Source organism: Heliangelus exortis, chromosome 9 (genome assembly GCF_036169615.1).
Source record: "Heliangelus exortis chromosome 9, bHelExo1.hap1, whole genome shotgun sequence".
Classification (NCBI taxonomy): domain Eukaryota; kingdom Metazoa; phylum Chordata; class Aves; order Apodiformes; family Trochilidae; genus Heliangelus; species Heliangelus exortis.
The window spans coordinates 6,555,701-6,568,758 of record NC_092430.1 but is presented as its reverse complement, the minus strand read 5'-3'; the positions used below and the strand labels follow the sequence as shown (position 1 = coordinate 6,568,758).

The 13,058-nt window shown below is 36.3% G+C and overlaps 1 long non-coding RNA gene across 2 annotated transcripts in view; it reads left to right on the top strand.

Moving 5' to 3' along the window:
• Positions 1-13,058, top strand: part of LOC139799484 (uncharacterized) — a 206,767-nt gene that overhangs the window by 85,858 nt on the left and 107,851 nt on the right. For both annotated transcript variants that reach the window (XR_011727293.1, XR_011727292.1), the window contains 2 exons: positions 2,581-2,663; positions 9,281-9,349. This is a non-coding gene — a long non-coding RNA (uncharacterized lncRNA). The remainder of the gene's footprint in view (positions 1-2,580; positions 2,664-9,280; positions 9,350-13,058) is intronic.

The following is a 13,058-nucleotide window of genomic DNA, read 5'->3' as shown; positions in this document are numbered from 1 at the left end:
GAAGTTAGTGTTTACTGTACATCTGGCAGTATTTTATTGTATATTATGGTATATTTTGGGACAAGTGTGATTTTTAGTTTACCAGACAACATTGATATTATAAATTTTCAGGCATGATAAATTATGGCTGGCTGAAAAATTAACTGCTCCATATTTAATGAAGCGCACTTGAAAGATTCTGAAAGATTGTTTAAAATTTTGTATTAAAAATATTTTAATTGGAAAAGCTATCAGGTTTGACTAAATAAATTGGTAACTTGAAAAATCCCTTAGCACTATTTTTCCTAATAAAGGCGGTGACTTGAATTGTGAAGGTGAGACACGAATGCATGGGATGGGAGCAGATGACAGAAAGCTGAGCCTCAGGGAGAATAAAATTTAGGAAATCCAGTAAACCAGAAATATTTATGTGTCTGAAGACAGCAAGCTGATACTGGTATCCTTGCCTGTCTTTCAAACATCAAATAGAACTGTGCATTTTCAAGGGAAAGTTCAGGGGAAGCTGGGAGGCTTATACAAAGTAAAACTGTTATCTATGAGCCCAGAGTTTCTATTGTTTACATTCTTAAATGGAAAGCAGCGATTAGGAGTCTGAATGCAAAAGTGTTTTATGTATTTGACTATTTCCTTATAAATACTGCAAATACAGTATTACTCATTATAAACTAAAAGTTTAAATTACTGCAGTTTGGCAGCACTACTGAGCCCTTAGCTATTTCTAGTGTCTGTGGCTCTCTTGACAGCATTGGGTGCTTCTGAGTCTTCTATCATTGTTAGCACAGCAATGTGGTGATCTAGTGAGAGGTCATAGCTACTACTTTCACAATTATATAAAATCATTACAGAAATCATTGAGAAAATATAAATAATCAGAAAGAAGACAGACAAAAAAACATCTGCAATAATAGATTAGTATTATCCTGACTTCTAGGTCAGAGTAGAGAAATGTGAATGTCAATTTGATATGTACTATGCTTCTGCATAAATTTATGTCACTTTGGTAATGAGAATTTGATAGAGAACTTCCTTGACCTCTGTGATATATCCTCACCAATAAATCTCTGTTGTTTTATGCTTTATTTTCCCTTTCCAGGTTTTTATTCTCTATCTTAACCTCATTGTGTTAAAATTACATCTTCATTGAAAGTAGGATATGACCAGCTGTGAGAAAAAAAAAATGCACTTAGGTCAAGTAAAAATCCCAAATACTAGAGGGTATTTACTGCACAGCTGACACGTGCTGCCCATTTTACTGAGTCAAGCACCACAGTACCTCTTAGATATCACTGGCTGCAATCTCTCACAGGCAAATACATAGATGAAACTTTCCTGATAGCACATTTGTAGGAATGCTCCATATATTTCACCTGATTTTTATTTCTGAGATCTCGCACAACTTCCTTAATGGAAATTAGAAGAAAAATGGTACAGTGGTCAACATCCTCTTAAATCACTTAGATGTGGGATTTACATTATGTAGCCCTGCTGTGGGCTAAAGCAGTACATTAAAGACTGTGAGGTAAAGAGATTCTAGAAAGTGGATGGCTTGGTGATTGAAGGAAGAACATTGCAGAACTGTGTGGAGAAGCTTAAGTGTTGCTGGCAAAGGCATCTCTGACGTGGTTTCAGGGATCTGCAGATATTTTCATAAATTGTGGTTAATGGAGCTTCAGCAAGTGGTCCTCCAGGATCTGAGAACCTGAAGGAACTGAATGTTTGCCTTCTGAAGTGGACCTCAGCAGTGAGATGTATTTTCAGCACTGATTCCAAGGTGATAATAGTCACAAATGGGAGCTACAGATGCTTTGTGAGAGCTAGAATGTCCTAGAGTTGTTCAGAAGTCTTAATGACCTAGGCAAGTCATGGAAATGGTCTAGAATAAATAGGCCATTTAGGTACTATCTGAAGTGAAATTACTAGAGATGCCACTCAATGACCTGATAAGGTTGCTGAAGTGAGAGCATAGCATTTTTTTTTTATTATTATTTCATAAAGGTTATGTACAGTTTATCTATGAATTGTGATAACACTTCTTAGGTGAGTAAAGTGATATGGAACCTAGTAATTGTGTCAGCTCTGGAACAGCAAAGACTTGGGCTTGTAGAGGAACAGAATTACATTTGTGTTGTTAAAGATGTCTCTAGGTGGTGTTTATTGTTTTGAATTAAATCCTTAAGTTCCAGGTGGTGTTTGTGCAGTAATTCCATCAATTAGCACTATGACTGCAATTATGCCAAACTATGAATTTTGTCTCTTCAGGTGAAACATGAATGTGGGGATTAGAAGAGACTTTGACTAGAGAGTCAAAATATCCCATCTATTATTCTTACAGAGAATGTCAATAAAAATCACTTGCCTCTCCCAGACTCCTGAAATGGAACATATGTTAAAATACTCCAATCTCTTTAGAGTCTTTGTAAACAGTCATGATTTGTTTTCTGTCTCCAGTTTCTCCCATGCAAGTTTGTGTTTATGTTCTGTTTTCTATTTTGAGACAATTGAATTAAAACTCACTTCATTTTGTAATTACTAACATTTATTTTGACTAACTGACAAATCTTGTTTTAATTTTCTTCCCAGAGCTATAATTCAACAAGACACACAGCAACAAAATGATCTGGATTCTGCCTAGCTTCTCTGAATTTTCTTCTTTGGAATTACAGGTACCTACTAATTTACATTCATTTGTCTCCTTCCATTCCTATGTGATTTCAGGGTTTATCGATTATATTTCTGTTTTTTTGCTACTCTAACAGAATGAAGTATAGGCAGGAAACACACAGAAAAGCTAGAGAAGTATCTTCTACTTATTACTGATTCTTATAGAGACCTTCACAGTAGATGTGAAACCTCAACAAAACATAGGGTTTATGTGATAAGGGACAGAGTCTCTTTACTTTCTGGAGGGGAATTCAGCTCAAGTGAAATGAATAGAAAGAAAATTATGTTTACAGAGAACAGCTACTCAAAAAGTTAACTGTTGTTTGGGTCATGCCCTCTAATTTGGTTCTCTTTACTGGGCAAGTGTGAGCAGGAAAACCAAACATTTAATGTGAAAAGACTGTCACTTCCAGACAGTGAGAAAAATACTAATGAAAAGGAAATTGTAAGACTATTCTTAGTGCCAGTAGCTAGAGATGAGCATCCCAAAACTGCCCTTTCTGATATACTGAACAAATAATTGTCACCTACTGGACAGATAAGAGAGGATGTCCCATATCTCACACGAAAGCTCCTGAATCTCCCCTACCCCCTGCTTCTATCTCTTTGAAAAGCTCAAGAGAGAAAGAACATATTTCAGTCAGGAAGAAGAATACAAAAGAAACAGCATGAACTGATGATGAGTTTGAAAGGAAATAGGGTTGGCTGACATTCTGAAATATTATTTGAATATCCTTTCTTTTGCATACAGGGTATACAGTTGAAATATATGAGTCTGGCATTCAAGGGCACTAGAAACAGGGATTAGAAGAATGTGAGAAAACCTCCGATTCTAATTTAAATTGTGGGCATATAAAAAATGAAGTGTTGAAAGTCAGGTGAATAGAAGGAATGTTTAAGAGATTTACAAGCCAAGTTTATAACACCTGATATAACATATATTTGCATTCACTCTCTTTTTAGCTCTTGTACTTAGCAGTTAGGTCTAAAAGAGCTGCCATGTCAAAGCAGTTCTAATTTATTAATACTCCTGGACCATCTCTGAATGCATTTCCTTTAATGAAAGGCTCAAAAGCTTAAGGAATAGAGAATTAAATTCAAAACACAGATGAACTGAATTGTGACAGACATAATAAACAGTTCTGGGGATTTAGAATGGCATGGGCCATGTTTTGTCCTTGTGCAAATGAACTGAGAACTGATCCTATTTTGGACTGGTTTGGTGAATTAAATTCTTGGAACGGGAGTTGAAAGGCTACGTATTATTTAGATACATTAATTTAATTTTTCTGTAATAGCTTAATTTTACTTTCCATCTCTTTCAAACCTTAATGTTCCATGTGGCAGGTTGCTACTCTTTGCTTTTTTCTTTCCTTTTTCTCTTTTGCACAAAGGGTATAGATTAAAAGTTACAAGCTTAAACTTATTAAAAAAACAAAACAAAACAGTAGATCTATTTTCTTACAAAGAATGTCATATTTCAGCTATGGAATTTGAAGAGGTCTGGCAAAATCTGTATTCCAAAGAGACTTTGGTCACACAATTAGGTAGAAATCTGTGCTTATAGTTAATCAAGTTAAACAGCTATGCAGTCCAAATGAAAAAATCAGAATTTAACTGAGTGTCTAAATACCAACTCTGCTTCCCTTAGCATTCTTTTTTCTAGCAAAATAGTTGCTACCTTTTTGTTGGATCACTTCACTTACTTATGAGTGTTTAATATTGATCAGCTCTGTCCTTCACTCCAGGATGTTTGCCAGGCACCTCATGCTACCTATTATAGGATTAGATATATTTTGGTCTATCTGGAAGGTTTTCCAATCTCTGTTGTTCCAGCTTACAAGGGGTTCTTTAGAATAACTTGCTCAGGGCCAAATCACCCCTGCTAATAACAAAAACCTACAAGAATGCCACCAACAGGGCAGGAATTTTCCTGTGGTTTAGAGATGAATATTTTGAACATCTTCCCAAGAAACAAGATTGGGAGTGCAGGCTGCGAGCCCTACGGTGCCGTGGAACAGGAAGCATCACACATCCTTAGTTTCTTTGCTGCCTCACCATTTACCTTTCAGGTTCTATGCTGATAAATGCTACATTTGCTCAGCCTCTCAGTTTTATTCCTGTATCCTTCCCGGAAGGATGGTACCATCCAGGTACCAGATACACTATTACAGTGAGCTCAATCACTCTGGTGATTCTCAGCAATTCCTCAAGCCATCTTAAGGCCATTTAGGACTGCTCCCATCCAGGCCTTTCCATGCTTGCTTGAAACCCTTCTAGTCCTGACCTGGATTGAACTGTTCATCCTGGTGGAAGAAAAAGTGGCAAGGGTTTTGTTCTATTTCTTCAGCCTGGTAAGAGTTTTATATACTCCCCAGTTTTCACAAGGAAGTAGCCACATAATCAGCCTGTTCAAGTTATGCCTGACACTTCCACTCTTTGGATCAATAGGTAGAAATACACTACACTACAGCTCTGCATTGGCTGTTAGCCAGCGTGTAGAAGACAATGTTACAGCCTCATCTAAACACTTGAGCTGCTGCTCTGGCCTGTAGAGGTTGAGATATTAAAAGCATGAACAGTTCTCACTGTACTTAAAGGCCTTGATGTGGCAATTGTCTGCTACATGCAATATCTTGCTTCTTAAATACAATAAGCTCTGTTTCTGTATCCTGGCACAGAGTTGTCAGAAATACTTATTTTTATTTACAGCCAGAAGATCACGTGAAATGGCTTAAAGGCATCTTTCTATCTTTCTTGTAAGAGCAGTGGCTCATTGAACATGGAGATAGAAATGCAAATGTTCAAGTACTTTTAACCACCGAGCAAATAGCTTCAAACCTTTCAGTCACTTAAGGAGTTAATGTATGATAGCACCTACTGCTGAAGCCACATTGCCAAGCCTAGCAGATGGGTATGTTTCTAAGGGATAAGATAGTGTGTGAACCTTATCCTTACTTATCATTAAGTATTCATTGTTATTGTCTATACTATATAGTGTACTATACTATTGTATACTATATGCATATACTTTTGTGTCAGTACTGCAGTGTAAATACCAGGGGGCATATATTTTTTTCATTTCTGTCATCATTGGCAGTTAGTAGGGAATATCAGGAAGATTAACTGGCCACTCAATAGCTTACCCCATGGTAATTGTCCATGTGCACATTTAAATGTGCCTTTGGATCACCTCCCATTTTTTAACTGGGTCAGGGCTGAAAATTAATACTTAAGGAGATTTCTCTCACCTTCCTTGTATTTAGTAATATATGCATGTGTTTCTATGCTCTCTAGTCTGTATACTCTGGTCATATATTCTTCTGTCTGTAATAAAATGAACTTGAAAAGAGAATCAAGCAACCATATATGCCTTCCTACTTGCAGAGTTTTACTAAAAGTGTTTATTCAACTCAGGTGCATATAACAGCACTATGGAAGGAGACAATAGAACATAATGGCATCTATCAACGTTAGTGGCTTTTGTTAAAATGTGCTTTCCACAGAAGGATATGTTGCTTTTCTGAACTCTTTGGTGCCAAGAAATAAGAGAATATCAGCTATTCAATTTTCTCTGTGTAGAAAATTTGACTTTGGTTTGTAATTGAATCATTAGCATTAATGGGTACAGGTAGATGCATCTTGAAGAAGAAACTTCCACGTTGGAGGTGAAGAAATAACAGAAATTTTCTTTATCTAATTTACATTAAAAAAGCTTACAAATGGTGACCTTGTGAAGCTGATATCGGAGTTCAAAGGTTAAACATTTATGGAGTTCACTTATGGAATAAGGAATATTTTCAAAGCCTTTTGCAGACAACAGGGACAAAATGTGATTTCATTGGTCTCCAACCAGTCCCAAACCCTAAAAGTCATAGAGAAGACTGGGATTTGTGACAGATACAGAGAGAGTAAAGTGATTTTGCCTCTGTCATACTTGCCTTACTCAGTCTGGTTGCTATTCTTGCCCAAGTATGTGAGTGAAATTGAGCATTTAATAAAGCACTAATTAAAGTAAATACTGTAAAAGCATTAACCTCCATAAGGTGTTTAAATTGAATTCCTGGGTACTTTGGCACAGCTCCAGCTTTCAATAAGTTCCGATGTAACTGTATCAGATCACCAATTCAAAGGCTCTGATTTTAGTTTATGGAATATTCCCGTTAATAATGATACCTTAGCCATCCATTAAGTCTGGAACATTAATTTTATGGAAAACTTCCAATACAACTCCATTAGATTTTTTTCTAATTTTTTTTTAAGCTAAATTAGCAGCATAAGCTTTTAACAGATGTCATAAATAGCTGTATTTAATGGAAATATTACCCAAATTAAAACCAGACCAAAATAGAAAATATGGCTCCCTCTGTTTAAGTCATGACCTTCAGAATCCACTTAGAAGCTACCAGCTAAATGAAGCCACGAGTGTTTCAGACTCCTTGTTGTTTGACTGTAGTGTGGGCTAGGAAAATAGAGGATGACATGGAGCATCAATTTGTTTTTTCCTTTTTGTTTTTTTGATGGTTGAAATGTCTGTCTTTATGCAGATTTACACAATATTTTGAAAAAGGCAATTGTAATTTAAATGTGTAGTGTATGACACCAGCCATGTGTCCATGGCCATGTGATTACATGATACTCTACTTTCCACCTAAGTTTTCATATTTAGATCACCTATAGGACGATCTCCCAAATGGATGTCCATAGGATATTGAGTTTACTTGTCTCCTTCACCAATTTTTGACCTGCAAGTCACATTCAGTCTGTTGCAGCTGACAAGAAAGAGGAGACTTATCCCTTCAAATTTTGTAAGAATCAGCTGCTTGCAAGCAGAAAAAAAGATTCAAATTAGTGTTCCCCAAGCAAAAGCTCAGGGGAGCTCAGACATTACATGCTTTGTCTGGCAGAAACTCACTGGCTCAGCAGCAGGCACATAACCATCAGTCAGCTGGTAGCAGAGGTTCAGTCTGCATGATCTTCTCTTGCTCATTATGACAGCTGTGGGATGTGGAGGATGCTGGAGTTGCTGCCATGCTGGACACAAATTCACAGGAAATCAGGTTCCAGTCACTTCACTTCTTCCATCTTCACCTGTTACTCCTTCTGAACCACCTGGCATTTTTCTGTTAGAGGCTTATCCAGAAGGAAGACATTCAAACAACCCAAAATGTTTTAATCCTGTCAGGTTGAGCTGGTGTTAAGTTTCTACCAGCTAATATCAAAACATATACAGAACTAATGTTATGAAATCAAATTACTTCCAACTGGATTCTTTATTAGATTTCAGTGAGATTATAACTTTAAGCCGAAAATAGAATATGTTCATTTCATATGTAGGTGTGTCAGACTGTGAGAAATTCTAGTTAGAGTTTTGCTCATAACCTGAATAAATCAAGAAATGTAAAGTAACTCAAACCATGTGACATTTTAATGTATGGAGCAGATGGGGCAGAATTTATATTGAACTTTGGCTTTAACTCTGCATTTTACTAGCTTCCAAGAACTACTTTTTAGTGTTCTCAGCTGTTGTGTGTTCATTTTTCAGTCACAAGATTCTAATAATGTTAATCAGCTATAAATTTTTTTTTCTTTTTTTTTGCACAGAAAAGTTTTCAGACTTTCCCTTTTGATAAAAGCCAGGTTCATTTTCCCTTACCTACTGGTCTTTGTCCTTTACTTGTTGTCAGTGCTTTGACAGTACTTGGAAGGAGACAGGTGCTGAAGCCACTGTATCCATGCAGTTTTGTAGATATTTGTATTTTATTTTTTTTTTATGAGGAGGAACCAGAGTCACTGTTGTTGACTGCAAAGCTAAAGTGGCAGTAGTGTTCACTGGATTATAGTTCATCCTTAAACTAAAACAGTCAAAGCACTGTGACTATTCTTGTGTTGGGTGTCTTAATTATTTTTTGCAGATTGCAGGGTCTTTTTGAATGCATGCACAAGTTTTTCTTGTCAAGAAAAGAAACACTCAGCTGACGTAACACAGTAATTCATCAGTATTATAAGGTCTTTTATCTCAGTGAGTCTAGTGTTTTTCTGAAAATTCTCTAACCTAAAACTTTCTGGTTTACTTCAACAGGAGGCTTGATCCAAGTCTCAATGGAATTAATAGGAGTATTTTCTGTGCACTTAAACAGGAGCAGAGTCAAGGCCAAGGTCAACAATACTAATTGGTTTTAGCTTCAGGCAGACTTCCTACTTTTTCAAGAGGAAATCTTCACTTCACCTTGCATAAAATTTAATAACCATATATATAAAGCTTGAAAAGTTTCTCCTAAGGACTTGGGAGCACCTAATTTGGATGGTGTGCATGTCCTGTCCTCAGACAGAGTTCAGAGTCAGCTTGCATAGCCTTTATTTCACTGTAGATGAGACTGGGCAGTTGTTTGGGCTAGGACTTGTTACAAAGTATTTTGTCATCATATTTTTCTTTTTAAGGATAGGTCAGTATTATTGCCTATCCACAAGATGTTCAGTAGCAGGTTTGCATTTTTCTTAATATAATTGTCTAGACAAGCCAAATAGCAGAACAGAAATTGCCAAAACGTTTTACTTCCCAATTTCTAAATCTGGTTAAAGACTCAAATCTGTCTTCCCCTATCTTTTTTCACTCCAGCTTTCCTTTGGTGGACCCAAAGATGGACCAGATGGTACCTTCACAAAAATGTTAGCAGCCTGATGGCAGGTAATATTTTCCAGTGCTTCATGTTTCACGGTCCTGGTTTGTTACTTAATGATTTTTTTTTTTTTTTACCTGTGCTTCCTGTGTCACATTGATCACTAGTACAGAAAATAGCACAGTTGTTGTTTTGTTTTTTTTAATATTAGAAGAACTCATAGGAATAAGTTTAAGGCAGGACAAACCAGTCTAAAATACACATAATCCCAATCTTTCAGTGGGGATGATAACAGTAATTATCCCATAAATTAGTAAATAGCAGGAACATATTTGTTGCCATGGACATTTCCTAGACTTAATAGACTGCAAAGCAATAAAGATAACCCATTTGGCTTTCAGAAGTAGCCAGTAGCTTACATTGTTACAATGATAGATTTTAGAACACTTGCTTTTTCAAATAATTTTTTGAGAGAATCAAGCAATTAGGAGTTGAGAAAATTCCAGTTATTTGCAACATCACTTTTTTCATCCTGTCAATGAGACTGGAAAAAAGAACCTAAATATATACATATATATATATATACACATATATTTTAGAGATGAACTCATATGTAGGAAGAAGATATTTGTAGCTGTAAGAAATGTTTTCTTCTCACCAAATTATCCTAATCCTCAAGAGACAATAGTAAGAGAACAGAAGGAGCATTTTGTGATTTTTACACTATGCAAGATAATTTTTTGTTAAAATACTGAAATAATAGACCTAACAATCAAACATGATATTATATTAAATGTTTCATTATGTCATCATATGTATTTTCATAACTGCAAGTGTAAAATATTGTCAGAAGTCTTGTGTGAGTCTACAACTCTATCATAATTTCCTGATTAAAAATCAGTGACATTTAAGTTCCTAAGGCAGATGCCTCTGAAATTTTCTGCTTTCAAAGTATATTATTAGGAAAATAATTTTAAAAGTATGACTGAAAAGTTCTGTAAGACCAATATCTTTGGATAAAATAGTGACCCCTGAAGTAGTTATGAAAAAAAACCAAATAAGCCAGAAGGAAAAAAAAAAAATCTACCACAACTTGGTGTCCAAGAAGGAGAAAATGTAGATATCAAACAAAATGTCTGGCAGTATGCCCAGGCAAAATTTTCCATACATATCAAGGTCAGGTATCACAACTCTTGATGAGTCTAAATCCCATAAATGAAACAGGAGATCTCTAAACAAGCCACAAAAGATACTTGCTCCCTCTTTCCTGATGATATTGTGAATGTTAATTAGAACATTTGGGCAGTGTCTGAGGCAGCGTGTGCCAATTAGGCAGTCACAGACAGAGAGGGACTCCAGGGTGGGCACATGTGTGCTGCAGTCAGCAGTCTCAGCAGTCACCCAAGAGGATCATGGCAAACTTTGAAAAAAACAAAAACCAAAAAAATATTCCATGTGATCAGGAAGTCATTGCAGTTCCACATGGGGTGGTCCTTGACAAGAGCCTAATAAATGGTAAAAGAAAAAATGTCATGGGGTAGGAAAATCAGATCAGCTGCCTTACGCTCTCTCCTATACATACTGCTTTTTTTATTCTGTTGTACTTTATGTGTGGAATTGCAGATTTATTTCAAATACAATTGCTGGTGTAGAAGTTACAGAAATGCCACAGAAAGTGGCAGATTGATTTCTGTTATTTGACTGTATTCATGTGTAGCATCCTCTCTGAGTCATGTTTGTGTTTAACCTTTTATTTTCTTTTTTTTCTAAAGCAAGGATCTGAGATCTAATATAGACTTTATACTGTCACTGCATTTAAGACTCACATTCCTTGAAAAATGCCAGGAAATTAACCTTTTGTAATACATACCAATTCTTTCCATCTTATCTCCAAATTTTTGGTACTGTTCCTCCTTTAAAGTTCCTCTCCACAAAGTGTCACATGAAAGGTTGGAGTCAGTACATGAAGTACAGATGGGGGAACTTGCATGAATAAGCCAGGAAACGAGGCAAACGATGGCTCATGCTGTCAACCAGCAGTAACTATTTGTAAGAGCTGGGAATTACTGAAATTATTGTAAGTGATTCATCTTAACATTTATAGCCTAGCAACCAGTTGATAGAGACCTCATTTGATTATAGCTTGCCTGAAAAAAGCAATCATTCAGTAGGATTAAACTAGATTATTGAATGAAACAGTATACAAACTGCTCTCCTCTTAGGTCTCCTTCATTATCCCCCTGAATCCTCTGTGTGTTCTCTCAGGTTCTCCAGTGTGCTTTGCTTTTCTTATTCCTTCCTTTTTCTAGTATAATTTAATTCATGTAAGTCGTTTTCATTCTGACTAAATGTTTGGGAAAGCCTTTGACAGTTGGAATGCTTACTTAAGCCTCCTAAAATTTGTTATCTTACAACATTGTAATCCTGTTTTTCAAGAAGTTCTCAGAAGCTCAGTTGACTTCTGTGATAACACATGCATAAAATAGTATTTAAAATGATCTCTCAATCTGTTATTAGGAATTTCAATCTTTCAGGTAGAAACAGAATATTAGCAGAGATTGGTACTTCTTAGCTAGGTAATAAAATGCATTGGTTTGTAGTCAGTTTCACATAGTGCCAGTAAACAAACAGTCTTCTTGATTTGAAAGAGAAGTCTGAATTTAGATAGTTTGTAATTTACCTCACACATGTTCTGTGAAGTTTGAAAGCAGTTTAGGGTTCTGAGAGTTTCCTACTGCATATTGCTGGGGAAATGAATGGCTTCTTGCACAGCTGAAGAGCAGAATGCAGCTATGGGGAGCCCTGTAAATAAAACCAACACAAATTCTAATAGTGCTAAAGACTGAATTATGCAAATGATCAGGGAGTGTGAAAATCTGTCTGCGCTAAATTACTACTGGATCTTACTTTTTAACTATCAGTCATCAGTTTGTTGCCTGCTGGCACAACTATCTTGAAAAATGCAATACTTGTACCTTTCAGTTGCTTCTTCAGTCACTGAAATTATGTGAAATGTTTAAAGCACAGGAATCATAAGCACAATTACAGCATGAGCTTTTCCTGGTTTATAAGAGAGATTGATGCATAAAGCAACAGCCACAAATAGATCTGTAACCTACAATACTTTTTTAGGACATTGATCCAATACTTGTCCATATTTTCATAGGTATTATCTGTGTTCATGAACTCTTTCCAGCAATGAAGGAGTTAACCCAAGGTTATAATTAAAGAGTGGCAGAAAATTGGCCCAGCTGTAGCATATAAAAGACCAGTATAAGAGGGGGTAGTTTTCCTCTCAGAGAAACAAAGTTGTAGAGAGCAGAAGCACTGTGGCCTGTTTTCAGGAAAAAGCAGAACTTTTTGGCTTCTGAAAGTTGCAGGATGAAGGTAAGTTAAATGATTGAGAAGTACTGAATATCTGCTTTGAGTGCAAAGTTTGTGTTATGGAAGAGAGCTTGTGCCTTTGGAAGAGAGTTTTGGAAGCCATTTTCTTGAAAAGGTCGATTTCTTTGCAGTTTGAGTCTGTGTGACTTTTCTACAAGGATGTAAACCCGAAGTTGCACTTGCAGGCTTCTAACGTGGCATATATAGGCTCTGGAAGAGCACATGGTTGCAGGTATAAGAAATTGTGAGGATGCCATGCATAGGCACAAATTCTGATACTGAGCATATGGCACTTACTATCAATGCAGAAGTGGCATGTTGCTGAGTTATTTAAGAGTGCCTTGGTGTTCAAAACATTATTTGGGATTTCAAACTGTTCATGGTATTAGTAGT